We start from the raw sequence: 16,952 nt of genomic DNA, 5'->3' as shown, positions 1-16,952 counted from the left end.
TTGTCTTTGCCTTACTTCTAGGATACTTTTCTTTATTCTAGATTATTCCTCAAATGCATTGTAAATATTTGTAGCTTGCCTTTAAATTTTAGTTTTGGTTTCTAATGTATAAAGATTTAAAATGTTTGTTATCAAATGTACAAATGTTTCTAATGTATAAAGATTTAAAATGTTTGTTATCAAATGTACTTACCTTATCAAATGTACTTAAGTTTATACTTAATAGTTTACTCCTTTTTTCCCCTCATAAACTTTATTTTTAAAAGTTTAGTCTAATACAAAATGGAGCAGAAGATACATAAATTTCCCATATACCTCCTGCTCTAATGCATGTGTGGCCTCCCCCATTATCAACATCCCTATCAGAGTTGTACATGTGTTAAAACTGATGACCTTTTCATGTTTTAAGAAATCTTTCCTTACTTCAGTGTTATAAGATAGTCTCCTACATTATCTTCTAGAACTTTTAGGGGTTGCTTTTAGCTTTTAAGTCTTTAATCCATGTGGACTTTCTATTTGCTTATGGAATAGGGAAGAATTTAATCTTCAGATATATTTTTAAATTTCTTCCTTAATTACATGGGGTCATCCCATCCTATTGGCAGATTTACCTATAGCTTTACTGAAAAACTCAGGACAGCAAAGCAGCTCATAGCAGGCATCAGGACCAGACATTGTGGGTAAAACACTGGGCTCATGGATAAACCTCAGACACCAATAGCAAACTTGTGGTGCTCCTTGGGTGAGAATAGTGTGGCTTCCTTGGAGTCTCCCATGCTGTGGACATTAGCTAATGGGAAACCAGGAACATCCACTGATTAAAAAAGCATACAACTGGCCTGTCCTTAACTGAATGTCAAGGTCTGGATCAAAACAACCAACCAACTAGCAAACAAAACAACAAATATGGCAGAACTAAGGTATCCTGAGAATTCTTTGAAGCAAATGTAGATAACCCAGAGGAAATTAATTTCTGGGTAATGTTTCTTCTTTGTAGTATCACTAATATATTTAGCATATACTACAATCTTCTTCAAGTTCTTAAAAAACCGAACATAGCAGAAAGGAAAAATCCTATTTTGATTATTTAGTTGGAAAAAGTAAAAATAATATTTATATTACTTCCCTCCACTTCCAAAGAGAATAAAATAAAATCAATTTTAATAATTTGAACAGAGATTAATTCCAATAGTTTTCCAAAAAGTAAAATAATTACACAGAATTTCATGGTAATCTGGATATTTATATATTTAATAAATTTAATTAAAGAAAATAAAAGAAAGCCTTGACTTACATAAAGTACTTATCTTGATGATTTCTGAAGTAAAAGAATAGTGTCAAAATTAAAAAGCATAGCCCAGAATACAGTGTAATGTCTAAGATGAGTATCAATTTGAGTGCTTGAAATAGATTGATATTTGTAATAAAATTAAAAATAAATTAAAATAATTAGCTGGGAATATCCCACATGTATTCTAAATCCCCCAGGTGGCCTAGGTAATTTTTCTTATTCTTCCACAACACATGGCATTCTTTCTATGAATGACATCAGTTTGGAAATACCCTGTGGGTTTCTGAGTTATAAATGGCCATCTTACTATGAACTCCTGATTATATTATGATTCATACTTTCACTTCTGTTTTTTTATGCTATCATTTTGAAAAGTGAAAATGAAACTGTGTTTAATTGCCCAACAATGCACAAGGGAGAAGAAAAAATGAGGTTGAATGTAATGATTCACAAAATATTTAGGAATTATTGTCTGGAAATATTGTGAGAATAATTTCTTAAGGAAAAAACAATGTAGTTATGACAAAAATGCTCTTAGAGAGTTATTTTGGGACTTAACAGTAATTATTTTTGGAGTTCTGCTTTAAATAGGAACTTATGATTTTTTTGGCATCTCTATTGATCTATTACCTATTTATTATCTATCTATCTATCTATCTATCTATCTATCTATCTATCTATCCATCTACCTATCCATTCATTTGTCTGTAATTCTTTTAAAACTCTTTTTTTTTTTTTTTTCATGGAACTGGGTTATATGAGTCCTTGCCTTCTACCTCTAGAATTTGTTCTCTTAACCAGTACACTATGATAGAAAGATGATGATAGCTACTTAGCTAGATAGGTAGGTACTAAATAAGAAAGAAAGAAAGGAAAGGAGAAAGAGAGAAAAAAAGAAAGAGAAAGCAAAAGTAAGGGAGAAAGGGAGGAAGGAAGGGAAGGAGGAAGGGAAGAAGGGAAGGAAAGGAGGGAGGGAGGGAGGGAGGGAGGGAGGAAGGTAGGAAGGAAGGAAGGATCATATGGAAAGTTCAAACATGATTCCAGGTTTGAGAGACTTTATTGATACTTCAAGTTTCCTTAGAGCAGGGTCATACCTGCTCATTGCTGTGTCAGTTCCTAGCATATGGCAACATTCAACAAATATTTGTTGAATAAATGAACACAACAGAATAAAAGCAAATTCTTGTCCCTCACTGTTTTCTGTGGAAAACCACAAGAAAAAGAAATGTCTTCTGTGGTCACAGCATTCTAGTGACCATGAAGTATCAGGAATCTAATGAGATCCTTCTCCTATAAGATCCTTAAAATATTTCATGCTCCCATCATGAGGTATGAAGTTGAAGACTAGATGCCTCAAGGTTGGTGATTCATTATTTAACATTACTTGTAGAATGAGAATTTTGCTAGAGATCATAAACCCTTTATAAAGATTAATGTAATCTTAAAAATCTTTCTATTAAATTGGAATTTACCTCCTTGGGCCACCTGTCACCAAATGGAAGTTCCTACCAAATAATTAGGTCTTATGGATCAACATGTGTTTTCCTATAAATGAAGTAACTCCTCACCTTCAAATCTCCCCTGCCCAGACCAAATATTTTTCCTATCTACACTGCTTTGATGCTTGTATTTCAGATTTACCAACTACTTTTGCTTAAGGCGTTCAAGAGTGATCTTAATATCACCTGTTTTTATTTATTTACTTATTTATATTTTTAAAGATTTTTTAAAAAAAGATCTTGTAGGGTTTGAACACGTGACCCTGAGATCAACACCTGAGTTGAAATAAAGAGTTGGATACTCACTCAGGTGCCCCTAAATATTTTATTTTTTAAGGAATATCTAAGCTCAATATGAGGCTTGAACTTACAACCTGGAGATCAAGGTAGCATGCCCTATCGAGTGAGCCATCCAGGCGCCCCAAAATCACCTGTTTTTAACCATTATTAACACCTTCAGATAGGGTAGTCTAACAGACTGGTCAGCCACTCACTCCTCAGATTTCTAAGAGGTCAGAACACAGGAGAGATATGACTGTATAATGGTAAGAAGTAAAATTATGCTTAGAAGGCAGCATATTAATGAAGAATGTTCAGTAGGAAATATAAAAGCTACTCCTTCCCAAAACACCATTTAAAAATATTAGAACAGCCTAATGTCAGTTATACCAAGAACCTGAGCTGAAAACCGAGAATGTGCTGAGAATAGCAGTGACACTAATAAAATGGTTTTTGTTTTAAGCCACTACGTTTTGTGATCAGCAATAGGTTGCCAGAATGGAATTGCTGAAGATCAAATGGGTATTAATGAACACAAAGTCAAGTGGTGAGACTCTCCTTGAAAACTTAAGGAAATTAAGAGGAGAAATATGGGAATCATCTTACTGACACAAAATAGTTTATAAATCATTAAAACTTGATTTGTAACCTGTTAAATATTTTTAAAATAAATAATGTGTTAAACAGAAAGGGAGTTGGTCAACCTGGCATATGAAAAAATGTAGCAAAGATTTCATGAAGTACACTTTGGCAGAGAGTTCTAGAGAAATTTGTTCCCAAGTCTTGTCCTGTCTGATACTAGTTGTTGAAATTATAGCATTTTTCTTTGTTTGATGCCATTGAACATCTTGTTTAAATCAACCCCCACTTACTCTGAATTCATTTTCACTAAGCAATATTTTGATTATGATTTGATTTCTGATATAGCTTTACAAGGAAGGAATGCTTTGGCTAGTGGACCCCTTGGCAGTTGTATCTCTCATCATAATTAATGTTTTTCCCCCTTGGCCTGTGTAGAAGTCTCCTGAATCTAGTTTGTATGTTACAGTTCCCAAGTTTGACTATGCCTGGCACACTGAAAAGATGAAGTTTTCAAATAGACAGGACTGAGCAGTGGAGTTTGGGCTGCAGTGACTTCCCCAAGACTGCTGCCACTTGGGTGAGTCCTCTGGGCCTCCCCACTTGTGGGGACAGTGTGAAAGAGTACTCGGTAAAATGTGTGGTTCAGAGTGCTGCACCAAAAACCTTAGCTTCCATCCCAAAGTGCTTTCTCTGACAGCTTGTATAAGGAAGAAGCAGAGGAGGAGGAAAGAGAGAGCAGTTTGCCAAAGGAATACTTTATTGACATATGAAGCTCTGATAGAAATCTCTCCTGCGATGGTATATTGTGCCTTGTTAGATGTTATGGTTAATCTTATATGTCAAATTACCTGGACCACAGGGTTCCCAGACATTTAGCCAAATATTATTCTGGGTGTATCTGTGGGTGTGTTTTTGGGTGAGATTAACATTTGAATTGGTAGACTGAGTGAAGCAGATTGCCCTTCCCAATGTGGATGGGCCTTATCCAATCAGTTGAAGGCCTTCGTAGAACAAAAGGCTGGCCTTCCCGCAGAAGAAAGAACACCTTATGCCTGACAGCCTTTGAACTGAGGCAGTAGTTTTTTTTTTTTTTCTTGCTTTCAGGCTCTAACTGAAACATCAGCTCTTCCTGGGACTGGAGCCTGCCAGTATTTAGACTGGAACTACGTACACTATCATCAGCTCTCCTATGTCTCCAGCATGGTGACTGAAGATTTTGGAACTTGCCAACCTTCATAATCATGTGAACCATTTCCTCGTACTAAATCCTTTTCTCTGTCTGTATACACCTGATTGGTTCTGTTTCTTTCGAGAGAACACTGACTAAATAATCGAGTGTCTTCATCAGATGGCATACTACCAGGAATTTTTACTTTTGCATATGAATTAGGTCTTTTAATGTATTTACTGGCAGGGAAAAATATTTCATCTAAACTAGATTTTCTGTGACTTGGTGTAAATGTGTTTCCTATTTTTTTTTTTGTCTTTAATGAGGATACATCCTGTCTCATTAACACTTGTCAAATTTATCCTCAGTAATGGAAAATTATATACAGTAATGAACTTAAAATTTTGGTGTACTCTTATGTCAGAGATGTCTGTGGTATATCTTGCCTGGTTAGTTTTATTTGTGATGCTGCCCCATTTCCTTTAGCTTAACAGTCTCTTCCCTCAAATCCCCAAACTCAAATCTGACTCATCTCTCCGCTGAACCACCCACTACAATGTCAACAGCTCCACAACTTGCAAGTCCTTTCTAAAGTGTTTTTAAGAATGATTTATTAAAGGAAAATATATATCAACAACTAGATATACTCTACCACAGCAGCATAAGACCATTCATTAATTCCACTAACATTTTTAAGTACCTAACAATGTACCAAACTGGAGAAACAAAGATGAAATAAACACAAACCCTTTCCTTCAAGAGTGAAGATAAGAAAACATGTATACAGGCTAAGAGGGAAAGAAAGTACCTGATGTTTATTGAACATCTATGCTTTATCAGGCAAGTAGTATCATTAAGGGCTTTACAATGAATCTTCACAACAACTATAATTTCTCCTAACAGGAGGACCTCTCTGAGCCTAGGTGTTCTCATACACAAATGAGGGGTAATAGTATCTACCTCAGAGAAAGAATTTGACCTCAATATGGCAACATAGAAATTTATTTCTCACCTACCTCTATTGTTTAAGCCACCCAGTCTGTGATATTTTATTATGGCAGCTCTAGGAAACTAAATAAGCAGGATTTCTATGTTGCCATCTTGAGGTCAAGTTCCTTCTTGGGGGGAAACCTTGGTCTTTTCTCTTAAGGCCTTAAACTGATTGTATAAGCCCACCCGCAGAATGAAGGATAATATGCTTTACTTAAATCTACTGATTTTTTTTTGCCAAAGATTTATTTATTCATTTTATAGAGATAGGGAGAGCATGTGTTAGCATGTGAGTGAGAGGAGGGCCAGAGGGAGAGGGAGAGAGAGAAGGAATCCTCAAGCAGATTCCCTACTGAGCCTGGAGCTGGATGTGGGTCTTGATCCTAGGACTCTGAGATCATGACCTGAGTCATAATCAAGAGCTGGCCACCTAATGGCTGAGCCACCCAGCCACCCAGGCACCCTTAAATCTACTAATTTAAATTTTAGTCATATTTAAAAAATTTTTCACAACAACATCTGGATTGGTGCATGACAAAACAATTGGGCACCAAAGCCTAGCCACAATGACACATAAAATTAACCATCATACTTTGACTCAGTAAAATATACTATCAAAATCATTTCCACCTGTTTCCATTTGCTTTTTAAAATATGACTACTAGAAAATTTTAAATTGTGTATGTGGCTCACATTTGTCACTAACATTACATTTCTCTTGGACATCAGTGCTTGAGACATTTGTGAAAATTGATAGCAAGTTTCATAAAGGATACATGCACAGAGTGTCATGGGGGCCTGGAAGAAATCCACTGACATCCATTTTTTGCAGAGGTGGTGAGATGATTAAAGCACTAATTCTGGAGCCTAGATGCCCAGTTTGAATCTCTGGTCTGCCAACTTACTAGAGCCCAATGTAAGGTATTTTCTCTCTCTGTGCTTTGTTGTTGAGGGTTAAATGAATTTATACATTTAATCATTAAAACAGTGCCTGAGACAGGGAATCTCAGCAAATATAAGTTACAGGTAGTGTTTGAGCAGAATCAGAACAGACGAGGGGCTGGATGGATCCCGAAGGGCTTATTGAAAAGGGATGAATTTCCAGTGAGGGGAACATCAAACCCTCTTCTTTGGGCTTCATTTACTGTTTGACCACAGAGAAGTCAGCCTCAGGGTCGAATGAGTATATTCTGTGGCTTAGAGTTTGGCCAACTTGCTCTGACTCTTTACGTGATTTGGTGAATGACTGGTACATACTTGTCAAGGTGTCTTTGGGTCCTCATCGTACCTGATCTCAGCAGCACTCAGGTGTGCTGACTGGAGCCTTGTTTTCAGAATACTGGATTTTTAGCATGATTGTCTCCTGGTTTGCTCCCATCTCCCTGGGTGCTTCACCTTTGAGTCCTTTACACAGTCAGTACTCTTCTGGGACAAGCTCAATCCTGCTCTCTCTCTTTTCATTCTATACTTCCCCACCCCACCCCAGAACGTCCCATACACACTCATGCAAGACCTCAGTTACTGCAGATATTGTACATGACTCACAAGTTTGCATCTATAACCCAGACTTTCCCACTGAGCTCCAGATCTGAATACTCAAATGCCTACTTGGTTACCTCCACTGCATGTCTCAGAGACGTCTCATATTCAACATGTCCTAAAATGTATTCACCTGCCCCTCATTACACATCCCTTGTTCTTTTTCAGTGTTCCCAACTTGTGTCTTACAAAGCCAGAAACTTATGAATTATCCCATATCCCTCTCCTTTATTCTCCAAATTTGACTGGACATTACAATTTACCAATTCTAATCCACTTAATCCAAGGTTGCCATCAGATCTCACTTGGATCACTGGTTTATATCCTTGCATCTTTTTTGACTCTTTTCCATTTTCTTGTCCACAAGGTAGCCAGGCTGGTATTTTTGAATGTTAAATCTCATTGTATCATTTATCTTCTAAAAAATATTCAGTGGTTTCTCCTGTTCATTGGATAAAGTTAAAATCTTGGAACCCTAACTACCACTCCAGTCCCATTTCACATCAGTCTTCCCTTCATTTAGCCACTTGGATGTTTTGTCGTCTCCTTGTTCTAATCATAGAATCAAAGAATAGTTCCTATGGCCAGGATCTATTCTTTCTACCTGCACCCAACTACCGCATTCTCAGAAAATTATTCTCCTTCAGAAAGATTTTTTCTTTACTGAAGATTTATTCATGTGATCCTTTGATTATTGTCTTTGTATCACCCTCCTCCCCCAGTTTATAAGTACTATGAAGTCAGAAAGGGACTATGTCTTTCTTTTTTTCCTATTGTATCTCTGCCCTAGCAAAGTGCTGGCACATAACAGAAGCCTGACAAATAAATGCAAGGTTTCAATTAGTGCTCATATCAACTCTGTCTTTGTGAGATTTTCATTCCTCAATTTACATGTACAGATAGACAGATTCAGTTGGTTTATCAGCATGCCCAAGATTACAGCACTGACAGGTAGAAGGAGTTGGAACTAAAAACAGGTTATGCTGTGTTTGCTCTTCTCTACCATAGATAAGACCTCCTTGTTCCTGAAGTTTGGGAAATCATAGGAATCAAGTGACTATGTCCATCTCCCCCTTTTTTTGTTGCTGGGTTATACTGGATATCTAGACTCTTAGTGATGTACTTATTTCTGAATATGCGCTTTTGTTCTGGAAAAATAAGTTGACTCATTTTTAATGGAATGTGGTTAAGAAAAAGTAACCTCATATGGCCCCTAAACCAGAAACTCTAGATATTTTTGATTAATATAGACTCAGAATATTGAGAAACATCTTCATTAATGAATAAAAGAATTGGTCCAGATATACTGAAAAGGAAACAAATATATTGAGGTAAAAAGCAGGATGATTTAATCAAGTATATGAATAATACATCAACAAAATTTTACCATTTATATTAGAAATAATATAGACTTGTCTGGTTATACTCTTTTTATTAACTTGGACCACATAAAATTGCTGATTTTTGACCATTTTTTTTACCACAAAACAGCATTTTCTTTTTGACATGTTCAGTTCTCTCATAAAGAGATATTGCCCTATCTTTTCTTTATATCCTGAAAAACATTTCATTTCTCATGAGCCCATTGAAAAGAGGTCAACTTTGGTTGACTTTGGTGAGCTAGAACATCGATTCTCCTTCCTTCTCCATGACTATGTCTACCTCTATCTTTCATCTGGAAGCTATGGACCAGTTAGAAGGAATCTTCTATTTGATCAAGAGTAATGAGGCCTCATGTAATAAAAAGAATAGAGGAGCTCATGGAGATCCAAAATCTACCATAATTATAACTCTCTTTGAGAGAAAATGGCTTGAAGCAGTATCTTCCTACAAACTTTGATGTGACTCATGGCAATTACTCATATTGAATGGAAATAATGGGCACAGAGGATTGGACCAGGGATCAGGAGATAATCTGTTAGAGAGGAGGCCAGTAATCATGTTGACCAAGAGAGATGACCACATTTTCTGAATTTCCAGTTCCTAGTCTGTTTCTAAGAGGCCCTGCTATGCTTTATTTCTCACCTATGAATATCCATGAATTTTTTCTTTCTGTAGCTTTCTAATAAAGCTCTTATTTGCCCTTATGAAGGAAAACTTTTCCTCACCACCAAATAATCCTTGACCAAGACAAGAATTAAATAGGATCATATATGTGAGTTCTTTTCTTTTGTTTCTTTGTAAACTATAAAGACAAATATGAGGAGCAGCTATTCTTTCTTTCTCTAGTGAAATTTGGTTTTCAGAATGGAAATTTATTTCATGTTGGCCAATTAGACTATTTGTGAAAAACCAAGCAGAAGAAGACGTTGCCTCAATGAAATACGAAATGCATGTTATTATATGGGTTTTATCCTAAGATAGCAGAAATGCACAAGCAAACATCATTCATTTGCAATTCAGAGACTTTTAAAAGTCATTCAGCTGGATTTTCCCTTTTTCCTTCAGAAAGGATTAATCTGAGCTTCTACTGTTTATGGACAACCAAAGAGATCACCTCTGGCTACGCTTTAAAATTTAGTTGTACAGCTATGAAATCAATTGGTCTAGGCCTTAAGTCTCATTTCTTATGAAAAGTTTTCATCACTGTAGTTGTATGAACAAGTGTTTTTAGAATTTTTTTTTTTTGCTAAGGTGTAGAGAGAATGTTACAGATGTATTTCTCTTATTTATTTCATAACTTTTTATTGGCCTTCAGAGGGGCTCATTCAAACAAAGATTGAGGTGAACTTGAAGAGTAAAGATCCGAAATCAGAAGAAATGTCTTTCTTTCTTGCTTCTTTCCTGCTTTCTTTCTTTTGCCTTCCCTTCCTCCCTCTTTCCTTCTTCCTTTTTCTTCTTTCTTCTTTCCTTCATCTCTCTGTAATATCTTGTTTTTCTTTATCTATGCAGAAGGAGATCTGAGATTGACCTACATTTTCTTTTGTAATGCTTGTTCAGTTATTTAGAACAGATATCTTTATCTTTTTTATGTATTATCCCTGGTACCAGATGTCAGTGGGGGTATAGACCCATTTTGGAACTTTCCCAAGGGCAAATGGTGAGTGTGAGGAAGAGCCTATAAGAAGATTAATGTCTCGGTTCAGAGAGCTGCGGACAATATCTCTGAATTAGGAGTAAAGTACGCATTTGAGGAATGTTTCTTATCCCTGACAAACAGCATGTTGTGTACAATGGAAGATAGATTTTAATGGTGATTAGAGAGGGACTGGGCTAGGAGGAAACTATTTATTATGGGATAAAAGCATAAACTTTCCTGGAAGTATATTCCTTAAAGCTAAGCTTGAGATTTTACGTAGCCCATATTGAATGCTTGCAATCATTCAGTCATTCTAGGATTAGTAATATGTATTAAGATTCCGAAGTCTCCACTGATTCTCTGTCTGCTCACCATTGCTTCCAGACTTCATTAAGCATTGCTATTAACAAGGGGGTACTAGTAGCAAATATCTATACCTTTTAAATATCTGCTATGTATCAGTTACCAGTTTGACAAAATAGGTAAAATAATACCATTTTGTCAGATTTCAGGCCTTATGTCAAAGCCTCACTATCAACTATTTCATTTTACTCCTAAAAAGCATCCTAAAAAGAAAACAATGCTGAATATATTTTATAGATACAGAGGATGGAATTTAAATAAGTGAGCCTGTCCACCATCTACACACACACACTTATTAAATAAGTTTAAGTTTCAGTATTCAAATCCAAGTTTATTTCATTGTAGATCTGGTGCTATTAAGTAATACAGGCTACTGCTGCCAGATGCCATTTTTAAAAAATTGCATTCACGGTACTAAGATTTTAGTTATACTGGTGGACCAGTATACTGCTTAATTAGTCAAGCAGGTTATTGTGGAGGAAAGTGTAGACATTAAGAAAACATGACAACAGGCACCTAAACTTGACTGATGAGATGAAATACGGCATTCTGGAGAAAGTGATCATGCTGGATGAGTAAGAGTCGGTCAACAATGATGGAAGAAAACCATATTTCAGGCATTGGGAAGGGTATGTGTATATATTGAAAATGCCTCATTGCTTTTGTGAAGTTGGGACCCCAGGCGGAAATTGAGGAGTGACCTTGGATGGGAGTGGAGAGGTGGGTAGGGACCTTATATAAGGCCATTGTATAACACCCTTAAAGAATTGAAATTTACCCATATATCAGTAGAAATACTGAGGATTTCATGAATAAGAGTTACATGATCATATTTGAATTTTAAAAATACCGCTTTGGAGATTGTGTGGAGATTAGGTTTGAAGTGACTACGATTGGAGGCAGGGAAAGTATTTTGTTAAGAAGTAATCTATGCAAGAAAAGATGAGTCTCTACATATAATAGTGTTAATACAGAAGAGAAAGAGGAGATATGAGGGATTTGGGGGAATTGAATTTACTGGATTTGGTGACTGGCTAGAATGTGAAGAGGAGATGAATAAAGAAGAAAAACTGCAAAGATGGTTGCTAGTTTGCTGTCTCGACTATTTCATTAGAGGGGTGGCTACACAAGAAGAGGTTACTGGGGAAATGTTGGGGCACCTCTACAGAGCAGGTAGGTGGGGAGGCTTTTGTACACATGAATCTGGAACTCTGCAGGGAGGCCCACGTTGAATATATGCTTTGGAAATTATTGGCATAAAGGTAATTCAAGTCATTAGAGAGGATGAGTTTTTTTTAAGGGATACTATGAAGAAAGAGAAAAAAGAGGATGGGTAGTAGGAGAAGCTCCAACATTTAAAGGATGGGTAGAGGAAGAGGAGCCTGTGAAAAGTAAAAAAGCAGGAAAACCTAGGCAGGTTGAAAGTAATCCAGGGCTAACTATTGTCAATAAAACAAAAGAAGATAAGAACTCCAAAAGAAGTATTTGGGGAAAAGCTTCAAGTTCTATAGGGAAGTGGTAAGAAGTGGCTAGGAAAAGAGGTGTTAGCTTGGGGTTTGCACATCAATGTAATATCCACAAAAAGGTAGCATGGTAGAAAAGGATTTCTTTTGGTTCCTTGAAGTAAAATTACTGAAATCAAATTTATAGACTCTATTTGTGCATCCCGTCCATGGACATCTAAGGATTGCTCCTTGGAAGGAGACTATTGCAGGAATAAGGGTTTATCCTTTTCTATCTTCAGAGCCTCTCCAAGTATAATCCATGCAGCAAACACTGTATGAAGAAACTGTATTTTGCGTATCAGAAATTGTGGGGGTCCATATTACGTGAATGTGTAAATTAGTTTCAAGAATATAACTTCTATCAATCATAGTGAGTGAGACTATGCTTTTATACCTTTGTGACACTGCAATGAATCAGGAATAAAAGCTTTTAATGGTTGAGCTTTAAGTCAGGTAAGTGTGTGTTTGGACACTGCCTCATATTTTCTGGGTGATCTTGGGCAAATTACTTTATTTTAGTTCCAATTTCCTCATAGGTGAAGTGAGAATGGTAATATCCACTCTTTAAGATTTTTTAAGTAGTTAAAAAGGTAATGTACATTAAGCATTGATAACAGTTCTTTGCACATAACACTTCCTCAATAAATGTTAACCACTATTATTTCTCTTCTAGTTAACTTTTCTTCTCTGCTTTAGGACATAACCCTGATTGAGGCTTTTCAGGCATTGCTCCCACACCTGACCACATCCCACTATCCTTAGAGTTCTCCACCTTCCTTCCTTCCCTCTTCTTTTCCTTCCAACCCCTCCCTCCCTCCTTCCCTCCCTTCCTCCTCCTTCTTTTTTCTTTTTTCTTTTCTTTTCTTTTCTTTTCTTTTCTTTTTCTTTTCTTTCTCTTCTTTTTTTTCTTTCTTTCTTTTCTTTTTTTCTTTTTTCCTTTTCTTTTCTTTTTTCTTTTCTTTTCTTTCCTTCCTTCCTTCCTTCCTTCCTTCCTTCCTTCCTTCCTTAATCCTTCCTTCTAAAACCTTTTTCTTGACCTAGAGGTCAACTACTTTAAACCAATCAGCTTTTTTCCCTCTGGTTTCTGATGCTTATTTAATAAAATTTTTTTTCTTTTTCATGACCAACTCTTCAATAAATAGTCTACACTCACTCTCATTTTTCCATTATCTGTTTTGTTAACTTTGAAAGGGAATTTTAGCCTCCTGAATCGGCTTGTGGGAAGATCATTAGTGACCTATTTCCAGTGAAAATCAGTGGACTTTAAAAAAACCCTCACCCACTTGGGCTATTCAGCTGCATGTGATTCTGTTGAGAACTCCTTCCTTGTAAAATTTCTTACCCTTCTTTTCTGTAGTACTACAACATCCTCACTTTTTGTTCTTTTCCCTCCCACATCCCAGTATTTGGAGTTTCTCAAGAATTAGTCTTTAACTTTCTCTTCTCTTTTATATAATTTCTCCATAGAGCTTTATCTAAGTAGAGTATGTATATACATACATACCATTACCTTGTGCTCTGACTTTTTAACTTCTATCCCATCTCCATATTTCCAAATACCTAGAAGCACTGCTATCTTCCTGTCCTTCAGCAAGTAATTATAATTGTCCCACTTCTTTTGGGCTTTACTATTGTCTAGCCAATAAAGATCTCTCCCTTTTTTATATTTCTTTTAGGCAGTACTATTCAGATTAGTATCTCCCTTAAACTGTTTGAAAACCACTATTATATATAGCTTCTATGGACTTTGAGGATAGTACTTGAGTTGCTATTTCTTGTGTCAAACTTAAGTACTTGATAATTAATTACTGTGTCTACCTTTTGCAAATATCAGTGTTGTGGATCAAACACAAAACATAGGTGAACATCAGAGTAGAGATAGTTTTACATCCTAGAGTGCTGTAATACTTATTTAGGAATTTGTGTTTATTGTCGAGCTAAGTATATTTAATAATATTAAGAGGCATAATTAGAATATGAGATTTAAGTATATTAAATATTGAGGGTCATATGAAACAAACATACTAAACAAATGTTTTTCCCCTTTTTAAAAATCATTTGGCACTGGAACTTAATGTCATGTTTCTTCATAACCCTGGTTAAGAAACAAATAGGAATTTTTTTCTGGAACATTAGAATGGGATATTTAGCAAACATATTCTGGCTCACAATTTGGATACTGCAATTAATTCTCAATATAATTACTTTAATTAAAATCCACTACAATCTGGTTTGTGTAGCTAATTAGAGAAAATCCATGGGTGGTAAGTTTTATGGTGAAAAGTGTTTTGTTTTGTGTGGTATTGAGCAAAGCTTTCCTAAACTTTCATGTTTTTGATTTGAAAAGATCCAAACTAAATCTCAAACTGTAGATTTAGTAACAAACAAACAAACAAACAAACAAATGAAATGACCTCCCTGATCCAATTCACACAAAAAGGAAGCAATTTTTCATTACTTTGTACAAAAGGACTATTCCCCTTACTTCTAGATAGCATATTGTTGCCAATGTCAGAAAGTACATAGATTTGCTTGTGTATTGTCTGGTTGAAAAATGACTAAGATTCTATTCTGGACAGGGTCATTTGGAAAGCCTCTTGGTGGTGGTAAAATAATAATTATGATACTATTTGGGGCTATATGTTGGAATATTGAAAGCTCAATTTGAATTCTTGTTAGCCGCTGAGTCACTGTGGGGCCCCACAAGCGACTTTTATTTTTGCACCTCAATTTTCTCTATCACAATTCAAAGGGGAAATTTTGATCAGGAAATATAGTAAGTTGCTTAATAATGAGAAAAGTTTGAAGTCAAAAAAAGAGAAAAATAAAAAAATTAATAAAGTCTTCTTAGGAATTTTGCCAGCTAAGTAAGGGATGAAGGCCAAAGGTGGGTAAGTTAACAACTGAGACAGTTGGACAATACCAGCATTTTGCGTGAGTCTGTCTGAAAGAAATATATTTCCAAGATGGCATATTTCTGGCCTCAGGTACCAGCTTTATTTGATGTGTTGCTATAGTGCTTTCATTTATTCACTCCTTTAGTGTTTCAAACAGATGTGTACTAAATTAAATACCAACTATGAGAGTACTAGTGATTGGTGCCACCAGTAAAGTGTGTGATGATGTTGCAGACCTTACCCTTGCGAAATTCTTCTCTTTTATTGTCACCCAGGCTTTATTCCAAGATGGGAGCCATTTGCAGGAATTACAAGATGTGGGTTAATATTTTGGGGATTGTGGGATCCATGGAATTTGCTGTGCTGGGAAAATGTGCTTTTACCATTTGAACCTATCATCCTATTTCCTTTGTTGCCCTTATATCACTGGAAACAGCAAGGAATTCAAGACTAACAGGTAGAACTTGGGAAAGTCTGAAACTTATTTTGAGTAACTTTGGGTCTCTTGGAGAAGGAGGAGATGGCCAGTGTGAGTTCCACTCATGTGTTTGGGGGAATCTACTGCCAAGACTATGCTTAACAAGTTTGTGATACATGTTTAAGTGGTAGCTGAGATTTAGAAGATTGGAGACTCAAAAGAAAGAAGGCACAACCTTGGTTTAATATTTTTCCCTATTCTCATGAATCACCTGTGTTTGCCCCTTTCAATTCATGACGTAATCCTTAAACAACTACAGAAGGAATGGGTTTATAGATAGGTCCATTCTTTTCAAGAAGAGATTTTTATTCCAGTTGTACTTTTCTCTCTCTCCTTTTTCCTTTTTATTGTTATGCTCTGTGTATCTTCAAAGATCTAATTCATTTTCTTTGTAAACAATTTAAGAACTTTAGAGATTTATAAAGAAGCACAAAAATAGGGGAACCTGGGTGGCTCAGCGGTTTAGCGCCGCCTTCAGCCCAGGGCGTGATCCTGGAGATCCAGGATCGAGTCCCACATCGGGCTCCCTGCATGGAGCCTGCTTCTCCCTCTGCCTGTGTCTCTGCCTCTCTCTCTCTGTGTCTCTCATGAATAAATAAATAAAATCTTTAAAAAAAAAAAAAAGAAGCACAAAAATAAACAATAGGATGGTTTCTCCTTTTATAGTTAGATTTGCGAGTATATAGACTTGGTAAGAAATAGATTCTATGAAGCTAGGATATGAAGGGGCAGAAGAGAAGAGAATTTCTATGGTGTTTTCACATGATATATAAAGTCCAAGTTATTTCCATAGGCACTGGTCATGTCTGAAGGATATTTTCTACATAGGGAGGAGACTGCTATACAACTGGTAACCTCCTAGGGTGTGTCCTCAGGCCATACCTACTTCTCTAGGCTTCTCTGGGGTAGTGTAAATTACAATCAGAGGGGAATTTCCTTATTTGAAGTCTTGTCACTTCAGTGACTTTCTAAGTAGAAATGGGAGAACCCAGAAAAGTTTTGAAAAAAGTTTTAGTTCTTCCTGGAAACTATGTGATTTTTTTTTCCTGTATGTCATTTGGATGTGAGGAACTCTTACTACCTTCAGAACAAATATGAAGCAGTTCTCTGGAAAAGTGAACTTGATTTTGGGAGAGCATTCATTTTTTTCTCCAGTGGCTTCACAATAAAATATATGTTCAATATAACTGAGGAGAAAAACTACAAATGTTGCTTTTTATTCATACATGTATGTTTGTGTAATGAAGGTAAAATCTGAGTATTTAAGAATATAAAATCAACACAATCTTCAATTTGCTTAATACTTAAAAAAAGTGTATACTGTGAACAGCTATCTAGAAAT

The 16,952-nt window shown here is 36.0% G+C and overlaps 1 long non-coding RNA gene across 1 annotated transcript in view; it reads left to right on the top strand.

Moving 5' to 3' along the window:
* Positions 1 to 4,993, top strand: part of LOC111093524 — a 78,577-nt gene extending 73,584 nt beyond the window's left edge. The window contains exons 5-6 of the long non-coding RNA XR_005381974.1: positions 4,118 to 4,228; positions 4,756 to 4,993. This is a non-coding gene — a long non-coding RNA (uncharacterized LOC111093524). The remainder of the gene's footprint in view (positions 1 to 4,117; positions 4,229 to 4,755) is intronic.
* Positions 4,994 to 16,952: the final 11,959 nt, after the last annotated feature.

This window comes from Canis lupus, chromosome 31, assembly GCF_011100685.1.
Source record: "Canis lupus familiaris isolate Mischka breed German Shepherd chromosome 31, alternate assembly UU_Cfam_GSD_1.0, whole genome shotgun sequence".
In the NCBI taxonomy this organism is placed as follows: domain Eukaryota; kingdom Metazoa; phylum Chordata; class Mammalia; order Carnivora; family Canidae; genus Canis; species Canis lupus.
The sequence above is the reverse complement of the archived record's forward strand: the minus strand, read 5'-3'. Positions and strand labels throughout refer to the sequence as shown.